The sequence below is a fragment of the Oenanthe melanoleuca genome, chromosome 7, assembly GCF_029582105.1.
Source record: "Oenanthe melanoleuca isolate GR-GAL-2019-014 chromosome 7, OMel1.0, whole genome shotgun sequence".
In the NCBI taxonomy this organism is placed as follows: Eukaryota; Metazoa; Chordata; class Aves; order Passeriformes; family Muscicapidae; genus Oenanthe; species Oenanthe melanoleuca.
The window spans coordinates 35,762,247-35,779,071 of record NC_079341.1 but is presented as its reverse complement, the minus strand read 5'-3'; positions in this window follow the sequence as shown (position 1 = coordinate 35,779,071).

The following is a 16,825-nucleotide window of genomic DNA, read 5'->3' as shown; positions in this document are numbered from 1 at the left end:
CCATAAAGTCCATCCCTGAGCTGAGCAGTGCTCACTCAAGGAGAGGTTGTTGATTGAGCTCTCCTAGGAGAGGGGCTTTTCTGTAAAAAATGAAAAAAAGATTAAAAAATCACAGGCTGCTTTCTGAGGACAGTCTTCTCAAGGAAAATGAGCCTTTGCAAAAACTCAGGCTGGAAATGCTCAGTCCCAGCAGAGAGAGTTATTAGTTCACATCTAACCAGCCCTCTCAGTTGTCTCTGTGTGCTGGAAATGAAATGATTCACTTTGGAGCTGGTTTCCTGTGCCCTGCTGATGTCCTTGGTGTCACTTCCAACACTTGTGTGGATCAGCTGCAGCTCCACCAGAGCCAAGGGTGGTTGGTAGCAGCATCCCACCCAGCCCTCCCTCCATCCCTTGTCCCCAATCCCTTTCCAGCTCTCCTGGAGCCCCTTAGGGCTCTGAGCTCTCCCTTCTCCAAGCTGCACATCCCTCCAGGTGTAAATTGAGTTTAAACAAGAAGTAAAGCTGGATGGAGAATGCCCAAGATGAGCACCTGGAGCTGTGTTGGAGCCCAGAATTTTGGGGATTTTTGAGGTGAGATGAAGCACATCTCCCTGGATCCCCACATTCCTGCCATCCCACTGAGCCAACCCCACCCCAGTGGGACTCAGCCTGGCCAGGAGCTCCTTCAGGGTTTCTTGGCAGGAAGGCAGGCAGGCAGACAAAACACAGCCTTGGAATTCCCAGCAAGGCCAGGAACTGCAACTGCTGAGGAAAGTGAGATAATGGAGCAGAAAACAGGGCTGGGGAAGGAGTCAATATTTAATAAAGCTGCAATGTGAGAGCAGAGCAGAGATGGAGACAGAGCTGGAGATGTTGGCTCTAACAACCAGGAGATCCCTGTCCCTGTTTCCCCTGGGGAATCAGCCCTCAGCTGGCCCAAAGGCCAGGGGACAATGCCAGGGACAATGCCAGCCCTTGTCCCCATGGCAGGACAGTGCTGGGTGCTCCCACGTGGGCTTGGCTCACCAACACCCCAAAGTTCCCTTTGTTCTCTCAGCAAAGAGCTCCCCAGGATGCTTAGGCAGAAGGAACAAAACAAATTTGATTTTTTTCAGCTGATAGAAACTGTTTAGAGGCCTTAGAAGGGTTCCAGAACTCAGGAGAAAAAGATGGATCTCAATTTACAGCGCTGATTAACAACATTTGTCTCCCAGCAAGGCAGAGGGAGGGGGAGGATTTGCCAGAGCAGGAGCTGTGCACTCACAGGAAACACCTTTTCCAGACCTCTAAATCACATTTTCCAATGTCACCAGCTCCCTTCAGTGGTGAGAGCTCCCAGCAGAGCTGAGATCCCCCTCAGCCCACAGTTCCCACTGTGCTGTGCTCCTGGGATGTTCCTTGGACACTGGCACATGCAGTGTGCAGCCATTCCCTGTGTCCTGGCACTCCAGGCCTTGTCCCAAGTCTCTCCCCATCCCCTCCAGGCTCAGGCACTGGAAGAACACAACTAGGTCACTCCAGAGCTTCTCTCCTCCAGGGACCTGCAAGGTTTTGTTTAATGCTCAATTAAACCAAAGGTTTTCCCATAAAACAAACATTTCCCCTTTCCAAGCACTCTGAACATCTCCACTCCTGTTCCAGACAAGGGGAACAGCAGTTCACCCTGAATTATTCAGAGCCAGAGGAGCAGGGGCAGCCTGGCTCCCTTTGGCTGAACCCAGCCAAGGGGGAGATGCTGTCAGATGCAGGCAGTGTGAAGCAGACCTGCTGCATCTTTAATAACTCATGTAAGATATTGAATTACTGACAGGCTTTGGATGTACCAGGGTAGAATTGCAAAGCCCCTGCCACCCTCTGGCCCACAGCACAGTTTTGGGGGTGTCTGTGGGGTGGTGACCAGGGAAAGGCACATCCCAAACCCCCAGAAGGCTGCTGGTGTTGTTGGAGGGGGTTTGTGGGCAGCTGCAGGGCACCCCCTGCCCCAGGGCACTCCTGTGTGGGCAGCTGCACCCAGCAGAGGTGGCAGAGCAGGGGGTGAGTCAGTGGGGATGGAGCAGGGCTGGTGGTGCAATGGGGATGGATCAGTGGTGATGGAGCAGTGGTGATGCACCAGTGATGGTGGAGCAGGCTGGAGAGCTGGGGGAAAGTTCAACCTGCCTCCAAGGAGAGCTCAGAGCCCCTCCAGAGCCTAAAGGGGCTCCAGGAGAGCTGGAGAGGGATGTGGGATAAGGGATGGAGGGACAGGACACAGGGAATGGCTCCCACTGCCAGAGGGCAGGGATGGATATTGGGATATTGGGAATTCCTGGCTGGGCTGGAATTATCAGAGAAGCTGTGGCTGCTCCTGGGTCCCTGGAAGTGTCAGGGATGGACAGGGGTGGATTGGGATGGGATTTAAATCCCTCCCACCCCAAGCCAGTCTGGGATTCCCTGTCTGAACCTCGGGCTCACAAATAGAGGAACTCACAGCTCCACTGCACGACAGAGCTCAGGTTTCCCAGCCACTGGTAACACAATTAGAGCTCATTTCCCAGAAATCAGGCCAGGGTGACAAATTGAGCCTCTTCTCTGCCCAGCAGAGCCCAGCCTGAGCCCAGCACAGAGCCCAGCCTGAGCCCAGCATAGAGCCCAGCCTAGAGCCTAGCCTGAGCCCAGCACAGAGCCCAGCACAGAGCCCAGCACAGAGCCCAGCACAGAGCCCAGCCTGAGCCCAGCACAGAGCCCAGCCTGAGCCCAGCACAGAGCCAAGCCTGAGCCCAGCCTGAGCCCAGCACAGAGCCCAGCCTGAGCCCAGCCTGAGCCCAGCACAGAGCCCAGCACAGAGCCCAGCCTGAGCCCAGCCTGAGCCCAGCACAGAGCCCAGCCTGAGCCCAGCCTGAGCCCAGCACAGAGCCCAGCAGAGCCCAGCCTGAGCCCAGCACAGAGCCCAGCCTGAGCCCAGCCTGAGCCCAGCACAGAGCCCAGCCTGAGCCCAGCACAGAGCCCAGCACAGAGCCCAGCCTGAGGCCAGCCTGAGCCCAGCCTAGAGCCCAGCCTGAGCCCAGCACAGAGCCCAGCCTGAGCCCAGCACAGAGCCCAGCACAGAGCCCAGCACAGAGCCCAGCCTGAGCCCAGCCTGAGCCCAGCACAGAGCCCAGCCTGAGCCCAGCACAGAGCCCAGCACAGAGCCCAGCCTGAGCCCAGCACAGAGCCCAGCCTGAGCCCAGCACAGAGCCCAGCCTGAGCCCAGCCTGAGCCCAGCACAGAGCCCAGCCTGAGCCCAGCACAGAGCCCAGCACAGAGCCCAGCCTGAGCCCAGCACAGAGCCCAGCAGAGCCCAGCCTGAGCCCAGCACAGAGCCCAGCACAGAGCCCAGCACAGAGCCCAGCCTGAGCCCAGCCTGAGCCCAGCCTGAGCCCAGCCTGAGCCCAGCACAGAGCCCAGCCTGAGCCCAGCCTGAGCCCAGCCTGAGCCCAGCACAGAGCCCAGCCTGAGCCCAGCCTGAGCCCAGCCTGAGCCCAGCACAGAGCCCAGCCTGAGCCCAGCACAGAGCCCAGCCTGAGCCCAGCCTGAGCCCAGCCTGAGCCCAGCCTGAGCCCAGCACAGAGCCCAGCCTGAGCCCAGCACAGAGCCCAGCACAGAGCCCAGCACAGAGCCCAGCCTGAGCCCAGCCTGAGCCCAGCCTGAGCCCAGCACAGAGCCCAGCCTGAGCCCAGCCTGAGCCCAGCACAGAGCCCAGCACAGAGCCCAGCACAGAGCCCAGCACAGAGCCCAGCACAGAGTCCAGCCTGAGCCCAGCACAGAGCCCAGCCTGAGCCCAGCACAGAGCCCAGCCTGAGCCCAGCACAGAGCCCAGCACAGAGCCCAGCACAGAGCCCAGCCTGAGCCCAGCCTGAGCCCAGCACAGAGCCCAGCACAGAGCCCAGCCTGAGCCCAGCACAGAGCCCAGCCTGAGCCCAGCACAGAGCCCAGCACAGAGCCCAGCAGAGCCCAGCCTGAGCCCAGCACAGAGCCCAGCACAGAGCCCAGCCTGAGCCCAGCCTGAGCCCAGCACAGAGCCCAGCCTGAGCCCAGCACAGAGCCCAGCCTGAGCCCAGCACAGAGCCCAGCACAGAGCCCAGCACAGAGCCCAGCCTGAGCCCAGCCTGAGCCCAGCACAGAGCCCAGCACAGAGCCCAGCCTGAGCCCAGCACAGAGCCCAGCCTGAGCCCAGCACAGAGCCCAGCACAGAGCCCAGCCTGAGCCCAGCCTGAGCCCAGCACAGAGCCCAGCACAGAGCCCAGCCTGAGCCCAGCACAGAGCCCAGCCTGAGCCCAGCCTGAGCCCAGCACAGAGCCCAGCCTGAGCCCAGCACAGAGCCCAGCCTGAGCCCAGCCTGAGCCCAGCCTGAGCCAAGCACAGAGCCCAGCCTGAGCCCAGCCTGAGCCCAGACGTGCTGCGTGTGTGTGTTTAAGCCACGTGCCTGCAGGTGCCTCCACCTCAGAGCTGCCACCTTTTTGAAATGCTTCAAAGGAAATGGAGCTGGTGCTAGAGCAAATATTTACAGATGGAGAGCAGAGGCTGCAGCCTGCATGCTTGCATTGCAGATGACACCACTGGGCCACAGAGCAGGCCAGGGCAGTAATTACTGTTGGGCTGCAGGGATTGAGTGTGACCAGTGGCCATGCACAGTGCTGAGATGTGTGGCAGAGAAAACGCTGATTCAGAGGGATTTGCAGTGTCCTGAGCCCAGAGCTGTTTCACAGAGCTGTGGCCATCCCTGGCTGCCGAGTCAGCTCCTCTTTGTTTGCCTCTCCCTGCTGGCCAGAACAGAGATGCTGCAGTGCACGACTGGGTGGGTGACCTCAGCCTCGGTGCCAACTGCAGGGCTGAAATGAAGGCAGAAAATAACAATCCATTGTCTTGGCCCTGAAATGCCAGCTTTGTTCCACGTGGAGCTGCTGCCTTATCCCTATAACCCCTTCCTTGCTGCACGCTGGCCAGTCAGATTTGTAAAAAATCCTGCCAAGGATTTGCATTTCATTTCATTTGCACTTGACCCAGTGGGGTGGCAGTGGTGCAATGGCACAGCACATCCTCCCTGTACAGCTGGGTGTTTTCATCCCTGCTGGTGGTTAAACCTGTGGGCATGAGCTGGAGAAATTCTTCCAGCACAGGCAAAATCATCATCCTCACATTCTTCACAAGGACTGGGCCTGTGAAGCAGTAAACATTCAAAACTTTTCAAAGCACAGTTTTGGATGTGGCAGAGGTGACAGCCTGCTCCACATGGGATAGAGCTTTATTTTTCTCTCTGCAAGACCTTTTGAGGGTAAACTGCTCAATTAAGAAATGCCACCTAAATTATTTTTACTTTTAACCCAATAACCACCCACCCATGGCCCACAATGAGAACTTTTCTATCCAATCACACAGTATCACCCAAACCCATGGAGAAGAAGGTGAAGAAGGACAAACCTCTGCCCCAAAACCTCCATCTTGCTTTAGATATATTACTGCATTCTAAAACCTTAAACTCTTTAAGTTTTTCACCATGTGATATCACACACTTCTATTCAATGAAAAGGAAGGAGAAGGAGAAAAGAACAGAAGAAGAAAGGTCAGGGAGTTTCTGCCTCTGCTCAGGACTCTGAGCTTCTACTGCTTCAGGCTGCAGCTTCTACTTCTAATCAGGACTTTACTTTTAATTGGGACTTTACTTCTAATTGGGACTTTACTTCTAATTGGGACTCTATACTGAAAGCTTTTAGCATAGACTTTGACCCTTGGGACTCCCATCACTCAATTTTGGAAGCTTCTCCACAGCCTCAGGTCAAATGCAGAGTTCTCCTGGGGGTCTGTCAGCACAGCAAATCTAAAATTCCCCGTGCCCAGGGGTCCAGCAGTCCCTCTGTGTCTGCAGGACAGGGAGCACAAGGCCCCTCAGTGCCCACTTTGCCAAAAGCTGCTTTTTGCCAGCACTGCAGGTGACACTTGTGTCCTAGGAGGGCTGAGGTGATTTCTCAGCTCCATCCTTGCAGGAACAGGAGCTCACCTCCCCCAGGCAGGTGCTGCTGCAGGGATGGATGTGAGGCAGGATGTGTGACCTGCATCCCCCTGCTCCCAGCCTGGGAACCTCATCGCTGTTGAATTTTCCGGGTGCTTTAACACGAGTGTGCCCGGGCTGCTCTGAGCTCCCTGGGAGCACATTGACAGCATTTCAGAGCAGGGGCTGCCGGGGCTGGGCTCTCACGTTTCAGACGCACAGATAAAAGCTCTGTGTGCTCTGCTGACAAGGCATTAAAAGCGAGGAACACACCAACCCTAGAGGAGCACAGCGAGGGAATCCCAGCCTGCAGGGCTTTCCAGGGCACTGCTGCCCGTCCATCCCCCGATATCCCTGCGCAGCCCGATCCCTGCTTTGAGGGATTTGCTTCCAAGCGGGCTGAGATTTTTGTGCAGGGATCACCAGAGACATCCCTGCCCCTGGCCATGCTGGGGAAAAACAAGTAAATAAACACCCAACCCACGGCAGGACCCGCCCTGGCAGCCCCTCCCTCTGTGAGAAGCGGGCTCGGAGTCGATGGTTTTTCACGGTGTGGGTGTGATTAATGAACTTAATCACGGCAGACTTTGATCCATCCCTTGTTTTCAAGGGATCGTCAAAAACAAGAAGAACTGCTACCCTTTGTGCTTTTGTAATTTTGTTAATCGTGGAAACCTGGGAGACTTTTGCATAGTCAGCACTTGCATGCATTATAAAATATATTTGCAAAACACAACAACACTGGCTTTCATATCCCAGAGCCAGCGAGCATATCCTAGTTGGCAGGGAGCTCAAAGGAAATTTATGAAGACCCAAAAAATCCTGCAGGAATTTAATTAAGCCCTAATCTTGGTAACACTCATACATACCAGCTTCCCCAGTGCTGTCTGCAGGCACGGCTGGTTGTGTCCCAGCTCAGCAAACCTGCCCCGCTGGGGGTGTCCCTGTGTCCCCAAACCCTTCAGGCACACCGAGCACGGAGGAAAAGCCTTTTTTGTGCAGCTGGGTCCTTGCACCAAGCACCGCTCAACAGCAAAACCTGCAGCTGGAAAAGAGGCAGGTTTGGTTCTTTCGGGTTTTGTGGGCTCAGAGGGCACAGGTGTCACCTCTCAGGGTGTTTGTCACACCCTGCCCACGGGTGCCACCACAGCCCCCCAAACTCAGATCCATCCCTCTGCTCAGCCTCTCTGCAGCAGCACTGCCTTTCAACAGGCAAGAAAAGCCCCAAACCCGAGGTGTGAGCATCCTGGACTGACAGTCCCAGCTGCCAGTGTCCCTGCCCTGCATCCCAAATCCCTCCAGCCCAGCCTTCAGTCCCTGAGAGCAGCAAAGACATCTGGGTGACCCCCCTGCAGGGACGCAGCAATGCCTGCAGAAAGCAGACAGAGCATTATGTAAAGGGAGGAAATTCAGCCTGAATTTCAAACTGAAACTCTTTTAATTAGCAAACTCTTCGCTGAAGAACCATTTCCATTGGTGGGGATGTGATTCCTCATTGCTTGAGGGATTTAAAACCAGACTGCTCTCTGCTCCAAAAAAGTGCTATAAGCAACAGTTCTTTGCTTGTAATGAACTGGAAATACTGGCACGTCTCCATCTCCTTCACATATTTTCCCTTGTATCTTCAGAGGTTAAAATAAATTATCCTGAGATGTAACAGATGTAGAATGCAGCCAGTGACATTCTTTTTGCTGTTCATTTTTGGGCAGTTCCTACAGCAGATCCTGGTCAGCCCAGCAGGAACCACCTCCTGTCTCCTCTCCTCTCCTCTCCTCTCCTCTCCTCTCCTCTCCTCTCCTCTCCTCTCCTCTCCTCTCCTCTCCTCTCCTCTCCTCTCCTCTCCTCTCCTCTCCTCTCCTCTCCTCTCCTCTCCTCTCCTCTCCTCTCCTCTCCTCTCCTCTCCTCTCCTCTCCTCTCCTCTCCTCTCCTCTCCTCTCCTCTCCTCTCCTCTCCTCTCCTCTCTCTCCGTGTCCCCAGGTGAGCACCAGGGCAGTTGATTCCTGCAGCAGCAATGGATAAACACCTTTCTAATCCCAGAGAAACTCCCGGGATTTCAGTCCCACGCTCAGATCCTCCTCAGAGTCACCTGTGCCCACAGAGTTGTGGATTCCTCATCCCTGGAGTGTCCCAGGCCAGGCTGGACAGGAACTGGAGCACTGGGACAGAGGGAGGTGTCCCTGCCATGGCTCTGAGCTCCCTCCCAACCCAAACCATCCCAGCATTCCTCGATTTTCCCAAAAATCTGGCCAGAGAGAACAGCTGGGGTTTCCACAGGAGTGAGAGCCAGGGAGGTGCAGGCACAGGTATTCAAATGACCCATGCAGGCTTTAACCAGAGTGGTTAAACAGGAATTTTTTGACAATGCCAACATGTCTAGATCAGGTTTTTACACATCCACACTTTCTCTGGCAGTGGCAGCACGGAGAAATCAGGGGTAGGGCAGCAGCAGGGAAAGCCCCCATCTGGTTTTTCCACACTTTTTCTTTTCCTGGGTACACAATCCAGCTTGGATTCATTTGGAAATGAGGCTGAGCCAGGATAGGAGTGCAGGATTGCATTGTCTGGGAGTTTTGCTCCCTGGCTGGAGATTGGACCAGGGAGAATGGAGAATGGCTCAGGAAACAGAGAATAAGATCTATCATACAAAATTATCTGTGAATTATAGAATTGGAACAGAATCACCTCAGGGTTTAATGCTCCAGAACACAGTAAAATGTTTTTAAAAATCAGTTTACAAGTGCTGGTAGCTGGAGGAGGTGTCAGAGCAGGAGGATGTGGCTTGGGGACAGCCAGGAGTGGATTGCTTGGATTTCCTGTGGCATTCCACCACACAGGAAGAAGCTGAAGCACAACAAACATTTTGGGGGAGAGAAACACGAAGATTGTTGCCCTTTCTGTATTAAAGATAAAACCCCAGCAGCGTGGCTGGAGGCAGGAGGAGCCTGAGGGATGCTCTGGGAAGGTGCAAAGCCAGCAGCACCACAGCTCTGCTTCTCCAACACTGCTTGCCCAGAGTAACATCAAAGCTGTGCCTTTCCTGGTGACATAAACAAAACCAGCAGCAGCAGCCTCTCCATTATTTAAACAGCTCCTCAAACCCCTTGGCCCTCTTCCTTCTGCTTTTTTTTTTTTTCCCCTCCTTTTTTAACAAACACCAGAAGTCTTTTCTGCAGAAAAATGAAACTTGCCAGTGGCCAAAGCAGCAGATTTGTGCTTTTGGTCTGATGAGGTGTCAGGGCTGGCTGCAGCTCTGCAAGTGGCCACAGCCCCCAGGATTTTCCTCACTCCATCCCTGCTGCAGTTCTGCTTCACTTAATTAGTGGTTTGATTAACAACCACACGATGTAAATGGAATTTTTTTTTGTGTTGGGGTTTGGTTGTTTATTAAATTTTATCAGAAAGTGCAGAGTGTTTGACAGCACTTCCAGCTACTTGCTAGAAGAGAGGAAAATGGAGCAAGATGCAGCTGTTACAAGGTTCCTTAAAGATAAACAGTCCAATAGAGAATTAACACCTATGTTATTTATACTTTTAACCTAATAACTAAATTTCTATGACTCTCATTGTGATACTGACTGACCAACTAGAAACTACTGCCTGAAACTCATTACGAAGATGAACACTGAAAGAGACAACACTCAAAATTCTCTACATTGTGTCCTTTTTATACTATAAAAACCTCAAATTTAAAACTTTTTACTATGTGAAAGCACACACTTCTATTTTACTACACACCAGTTTTTTTAACTTTATCACTCAAATTTTGACAGGTCAAAAGCAGCGTTCTGCTGGGGGTCACAGAAAGCTCAAAACCCCCCAGTTTGTGGGATCCAACAGATCCCCAGCATCCAGCTGTGAGGATGGAGCAGGAAATGTGGCACAGACTCTTATCAGAGCTGGTTCATCCCATTGAGCTGTAATTACGATGCCTTCTGTTCAAATATTAAACAGCACAACCTCCATGGCTTGGAGAGCAGCCTGCTCCTTCCTGGGAGGGAGTTCTGCTGCACCAGGGACAATTCCCAGCCCTGGCTGCTCCTCTGAGGAGCACCCAGGGGCAGCTGCAGCCCCACAGTCCTGGCAGTGCTGGGAGGAGACTCTGAGATGCTCCACAGGGTGGAAAACTCAGGGAGCAGCAGCCCACGGAGGGGAAATGAATGACTGAAGGAACCAGGGGGCTGAGGGTGAGCAGCTGCCAGGATGGGGAAGCCCAGGGTGGCCAGGAGAGCAGGATGTGGTTATCAGAGAATCCCAGAGTGCTTGGCTTGGAAGGGACCTTAAAGCCCATCCCATCCCATTGATCCCATCCCATGGATCCATCCCATTGATCCCATTGATCCCATTGATCCCATCCCATCTCATCCCATCGATCCTATCCCATCGATCCCATTGATCCCATTGACCCCATTGACCCCATTGATCCCATCCCATTGATCCTCATTGATCCGTATTGATCCCATTGATCCCCATTGATCCCATCCCATCGATCCCATTGATCCCACTGATCCCATTGATCCCATCTCATCGATCCCATCGATCCCACTGATCCCATCCCATCGATCCCATTGATCCCATTGATCCCATTGATCCCATTGATCCCATCCCATCGATCCCATTGATCCCATTGATCCCATTGATCCCATTGATCCCATCCCGTTGATCCCATTGATCCCATCCCATCGATCCCATCCCATCCCATTGATCCCATCTCATCGATCCCATCGATCCCACTGATCCCATCCCATCGCATCCCATTGATCCCATTGATCCCATCCCATTGATCCCATCCAACTGATCCCATCCCATCGCAAATTCCAATCCCATTGATCCCATTGATCTCATCCCATTGATCCCATCCCATTGATCCCATTGATCCCATCCCATCATCCCATCCCATTGATCCCATTGATCCCATCCCATTGATCCCATCCCAAATTCCCATCCCAAATTCCCATCCCATTGATCCCATTGATCCCATTGATCCCAATGATCCCATTGATCCCATTGATCCCATTGATCCCATCCCATCCCAGTTGCTCCAATCCCCATCCAACCTGGCCTGAAACACTCCCAGGGACGGAGCAGCCACAGCTTCACTTCACAGCAGAATTAATTATAATTAATCACCCTGTTTGCACAGTGGAATAACTCCTGAATTTCCTCCCACATCACCATTCCCTCCTGGGCTCAAGGTTCCCTGCCCAACAATCCCAAATCCCAGCTTTCCAAAGTGGGAGGAGCAGTGGAGCCAGGGATCCCAGCTCAGCTGCACAATTGTTTGGATTTTCTGCTGTGGTTTGTGTGACATAAAGGAACAAAGTGGAGCCCAGCTGAATGGATTCCCACATCTCAGTATTTCCAGGAAGCTTTTCCCTAACGCTGCATGAACCCAACACAAAAGGAGAAACAAAAGGAGGAGGAGGCCAGCTAAAAACAAATGAGTTTCCCTTTTTTTAAATGTAAAAATATCTTTAGAAAGGCTTTTTCTCCATTTGTGACCAAACAGGAGGCTGGGCTTGCAGCAATGGAGGGAACTGTGCAGCTGGAGCTCCCAGGATGGAGGATGGAAACTGCTCCCAGCCCACTTGTGTGATCTTGCCCTCCTCTGTGTCTCCTTGAATTTAAAATTACGTGTTTATGAGGTTACAAACTCTTTGGCAGCTTGTTATTTTGCACTCGTAAATCCTTTTTCTCAGATCTCAGGGTAGTTTATAAACATGAATGAAGCCACAAGCACTGGGGCAGGGCCTCTCCAATCATACTGGTCCAACTGGTGGGGACTGGGAGCAGGGCTTGCCTGGGTTTGCACGGCAGAGGGCAGCTCCTGGAGACCTGGGGAGTTTCCTTCAACCACACTGGGGCAGGTTTGAAATGCATTAAAAAAAAAAAAAAAAGGTGAGACAAGGAAACTGGAAGGAATATTTTCATAAAATGCTGTTAGAATGGGAAATTCAGGGAAACTGCTCTGATGCAGCATTGAGGGAAAGTGGTACCAACAGAGGGTCACTGATCCTGGGACAGGGACACTCTGGAATTGCTGATCCTGGGACAGGGACACTCTGGAATTGCTGATCCTGGGATAGGGATGCTCTGGAATTACTGATCCTGGGACAGGGACACTCTGGAATTGCTGATCCTGGGACAGGGACACCCTGGAATTACTGATCCTGGGACAGGGACACTCTGGAATTACTGATCCTGGGACAGGGACATCCTGGAATTACTGATCCTGGGACAGGGACACTCTGGAATTACTGATCCTGGGACAGGGACATCCTGGAATTACTGATCCTGGGACAGGGACACTCTGGAATTGCTGATCCTGGGACAGGGACGCTCTGGGATTACTGATCCTGGGACAGGGACATCCTGGAATTACTGATCCTGGGACAGGGACACCCTGGAATTGCTGATCCTGGGATAGGGATGCTCTGGAATTACTGATCCTGGGACAGGGACACTCTGGAATTGCTGATCCTGGGATAGGGACATCCTGGAATTACTGATCCTGGGACAGGGACACTCTGGAATTACTGATCCTGGGACAGGGACACGCTGGAATTACTGATCCTGGGATAGGGATGCTCTGGAATTACTGATCCTGGGACAGGGACATCCTGGAATTACTGATCCTGGGACAGGGACACTCTGGAATTACTGATCCTGGGATAGGGATGCTCTGGAATTACTGATCCTGGGACAGGGACATTCTGGAATTACTGATCCTGGGACAGGGACACCCTGGAATTGCTGATCCTGGGATAGGGATGCTCTGGAATTACTGATCCTGGGACAGAGACACTCTGGAATTACTGATCCTGGGACAGGGACACTCTGGAATTACTGATCCTGGGACAGGGACACTCTGGAATTACTGATCCTGGGATAGGGATGCTCTGGAATTACTGATCCTGGGACAGGGACATTCTGGAATTGCTGATCCTGGGACAGGGACACCCTGGTGGTGCTGATCCTGTGGCACTGTGATCCAGGGACACCCTGGCACTGCTGAGCCAGGCACACCCTGGCATCCATCTGGGTACCACAACACTCTGTCCTCACACCTGAAGTACCACAGGACCCTGCTGAGAGTGGGACACAGCTGGCAGCAAAGGGGCTTCTGCTCCTCATCACTTCCATGAACCCCTCTGGAAGTGAGCCCTGGGGGAAGCAGAATTCTCTAGCAAATAGCCCAAAACACAGCCTGTTCCTGGGGACAGGGAGAAGAAGTAGGGAAAAAAACCCTGTTTATTTAACAAGCAAAGCACTTCCCAGCACAAAAATGAACAATATTAAACAGCAAAACTTTTTGCTGCTTTGAAGAGATGATAAATTTAGAAGAGGGTTTTTTTGGGTGTTTTTTGTTTGTTTGTTTGTTTTGGTTTGGTTTTTTTTTGTGGGTTGTAGTTTGGCTTACTTAGTTTGTTTTTAATTCCTCTGGTGCTGGGAACTGCTGTGACCCAGGCCAGGCCTGGTGGGTTACAGGTGCAAGCTCCCAGTGTTTTTTTGAGTTTTTAGTTTAGAGTACGTTTGAATAATTTTAAGAAAAAGGGGAGGGAAAAACTTGCAGTTTGGGGAGCTTTTCTATTTTAGTTAATTAGAAACTAACAAAGAGTAAAATCCTGCTGTTTATTATAGACAACACAATCTGTGTGGAGGATGTGTTTGATAACAAACTTTGCACTTTTTACTCTTGCAACCGGCTTTAAAGCTGCAGAAGTCAATATTTAACGGCAACAGAACAGATTGGGGACACAAGTTAAAGTCACTACAGGGCAGCTGTGCAGCCAGATGTGCAGCGGTGCCCCCAGGCTGCAGAAGGAATCGCTCACCGCTGGCTGGCCGTGCGGATAACGAGATGCAAAGCGGTGAGCCGGCACTTTCCAGTCACAGAGAAATGCTCCCGCTGAAGGGACGCTCGGAGCGCCGCAGCCCAGCGCAGGAAAACTCATCCCAGACGGGACCAAAGGGAGCGGGTTTGTCACAAACCCGCGCTGGGATCTGCTGCCGTATGGGATGGGCACCGGGATCCTGCCCCGCGGGAGCCAGCCCCGAAATAAATCCCTTCTCCAGGCGGATTTCCTGCCCCGCACGGCAGAGCATCCCCCAAGAGCTGTGGGCTGAGGTTCTTTAGGAAATGTTTGAGAATGAGCTGCCAGAGGGCAGGGATGGATGGGATAGTGCAGAGATCCTGAAATCCTTCCCTCTGAGGGCGGTGGATCCCTGGAAGTGCCCAAAGCCAGGTTGGAAGGGACTTGGAGCAGCCTGGGACAGTGGGAGGTGTCCCTGCAGGGATGGGATTTAAGGTTCCTTCCAACCCAAACCAGTCTGGGTTCCGTACTGGAAATAAGAAGTCGAGAGCCGTGGCTGGAGGAGCTGCAGCTTCCCAAACACTTCCCAGTGCACAGGGAAATGTTGGATCTTGTCTGCTCCAGAAGGCTGGCACCACCTGAAGGTTTTTTAGGAGATGCCCAGACTCCCCGGCAGCGTCCACTCACCAGGTCTTTGCCACTGGAATTGTCTCTGTGGGAATTCTGGATATAGAGCTGTGCATGGAAGTGGGGGAAATCCAGGATCCATTTCCTCTGTGGCAGATAATGTAAGGAAGAGGAATCCCATCGTGTAACAACAAGAAAATAAAGTGTGATTAAAAAAAACACAAACGAATTCCTGTTCACACCAACTTGCTCCCAACAGTGGAAAAGCGTGGAGACGCTTCCAGGAGGAAAGTGGAGCGGCTGAGCTGAGTGGGAGCAGCCCGGGGAAGCTGAGCAATAATGAATCAAAGCTTCAGGATGCTCAGTGCAGCGGCACCGGGCTGTGCGAGCACTGCAAGGAGTTATTACCGCACCCAGCCCTGCTTCTCCTGCAGGAATATCCCGCGGGACACAGCGTGTCCAGCTGCTGGGCACAGCTGTAAAACCCTTTAAAGGGTTGGCAGGTGTGTATTTACACTTTACAGGGTGGGTTTCTCACCTCACACGGACAGCCCAGCAGTTCCTCACTCCCAACTTGGATTTCTGTGGAATCACTCTCAGCGTTTCTTTGTTTCATCCGTTCCGGGGCTGCGTGACTCCCACACGGTGTAAAAAAACCAGGGAACAAATATTCCAGCAAACCACAAAGTAAACGAGAGGGCAGCTGGAGGAATCCAGAGGATCCAGCCAGACACAAAACAAAGCTGGAAGCCTGGACAAGCTGCTTCTGTGCACCAGGAAAAAGCTTCCTGGGAGCTTCCCCAGGGTTTTCAAAGCACTTTGGGGAATATAAATTGTCCTTTCAAACAGCTGCTGCCGAGGCAAAGGCTGGGGATTAAATATTATGACAACATTTTGTAACAAAGAAACTGGGAAAGCTGAGTTGGCCCCTGGATGTGGGACAGGGCAGGGAGGAGGGGGGAGCAAAGATTTCCTACAAACCTCCAGATCCATCAGGGATACATGGACACTGTGCAGGTGGGATATAGGACAGGGAGAAAGAGATTCCCAGATCCAGAGTCTGGAAAAACATGTTAGAAAACAGATTATTTTTATATCATTTTTCTGTCCTCTTCTCCTCCTCCTTGTTCTCCTTAAGGAGTAGTTTGTTCCTCCATGACTTGAGATAGCAGTGCCCCTGATTTTCTTTTCCCTTCTGTGTTGTTGTTGCTGATTTTACCATTTCCTGTGGGATTTTTCCTGTGGGAATTGTGGCTCTGGCTGTGGTGTCAGGCAGAGCAGGAGTTCTGGAGGTGCTGCTGGACTGGGTGTTCTCCATGAGTGCTTGAACCTGGGAGGCTCAGACTCAATCCTTCCTTTCCAGCTGGTTTTGGATGCTTTGTCCCACCAAAAGAAAGAGCAAAGCTCCAGGGAGATGAAGTGTCACTTGATTTTTGATCTGAGGTGATAAAACCAATCCCTGCATTTCCACTGCTGCTGTGACTGCTGCACCACGTGGGATGTGTGGAGCTCACAAAAGCCAAACCTCGGGAATTAATGTCAGGATCCATTACAAATTCCCACTTTGGCCAGACAACATCAGTGTCTGCACTAATGGCTCCATCCTTCCTTTTTAAAGGCAATTAAAGCATTAATGCCGTGCTCGCTCGGATTCATGAAATGAAATTAGAAGTTTCGATGCAATTAGTGAGTTTAGACCTCGGGAAAGTGTCTCCATTTTGCCTTAAAAATCTGGCAGGAGGTGATTCCAGCAGCTGGGGATGGCAAAGCAAACGGGGGCCGGGAATGTGAGACAACTGTGCCACCTGCAGGCAGGAAAATCCTGGGACACGGAGGGAAGTGGAACTGCCGGCCGAGAGATCCACTAACTGCACCTCCTCAGCACAGCCCGTCCATTTCATCTCACAGATCTCAAACCTGGAGAATTTCATGGAATTTCAGAAGCTTTGATAGCCCCAGGCCATCACAGCTGATTTAAAAACCAATGGTTTGATGTGCAAAACACTTAAAAAATATGAACTGCCTTCATGAAAAAAAAGATTTTTTTTCATTTTTGAAGGAAGATCAGTGTGTTCCTCAAATCAAATTTTAATTATTATTAATAATAATCATCATTCAAATGTATAATTCAATTTAATTGCAATATAAGAATTAAAACTTTGTATAAAATATGCTAAAAACTATTGTTTTCACACATGCAAGTGAAACTTAAGTATCTCCAAGTCTAAAACTTTGGTATTACAGCTGAGGAAAGGAATGTGACCCCTGAAATTCGAGGTGAGTGGGCAGGGAAATATCACTGAATCATACAGGAAGCTTTTAGGAATCCTAATGATTTGTGTTGGACTGAAAAATTCCTGCCCTTCTCCAGAATCAGGCACAGAAGTTCTTTGGGAATAAC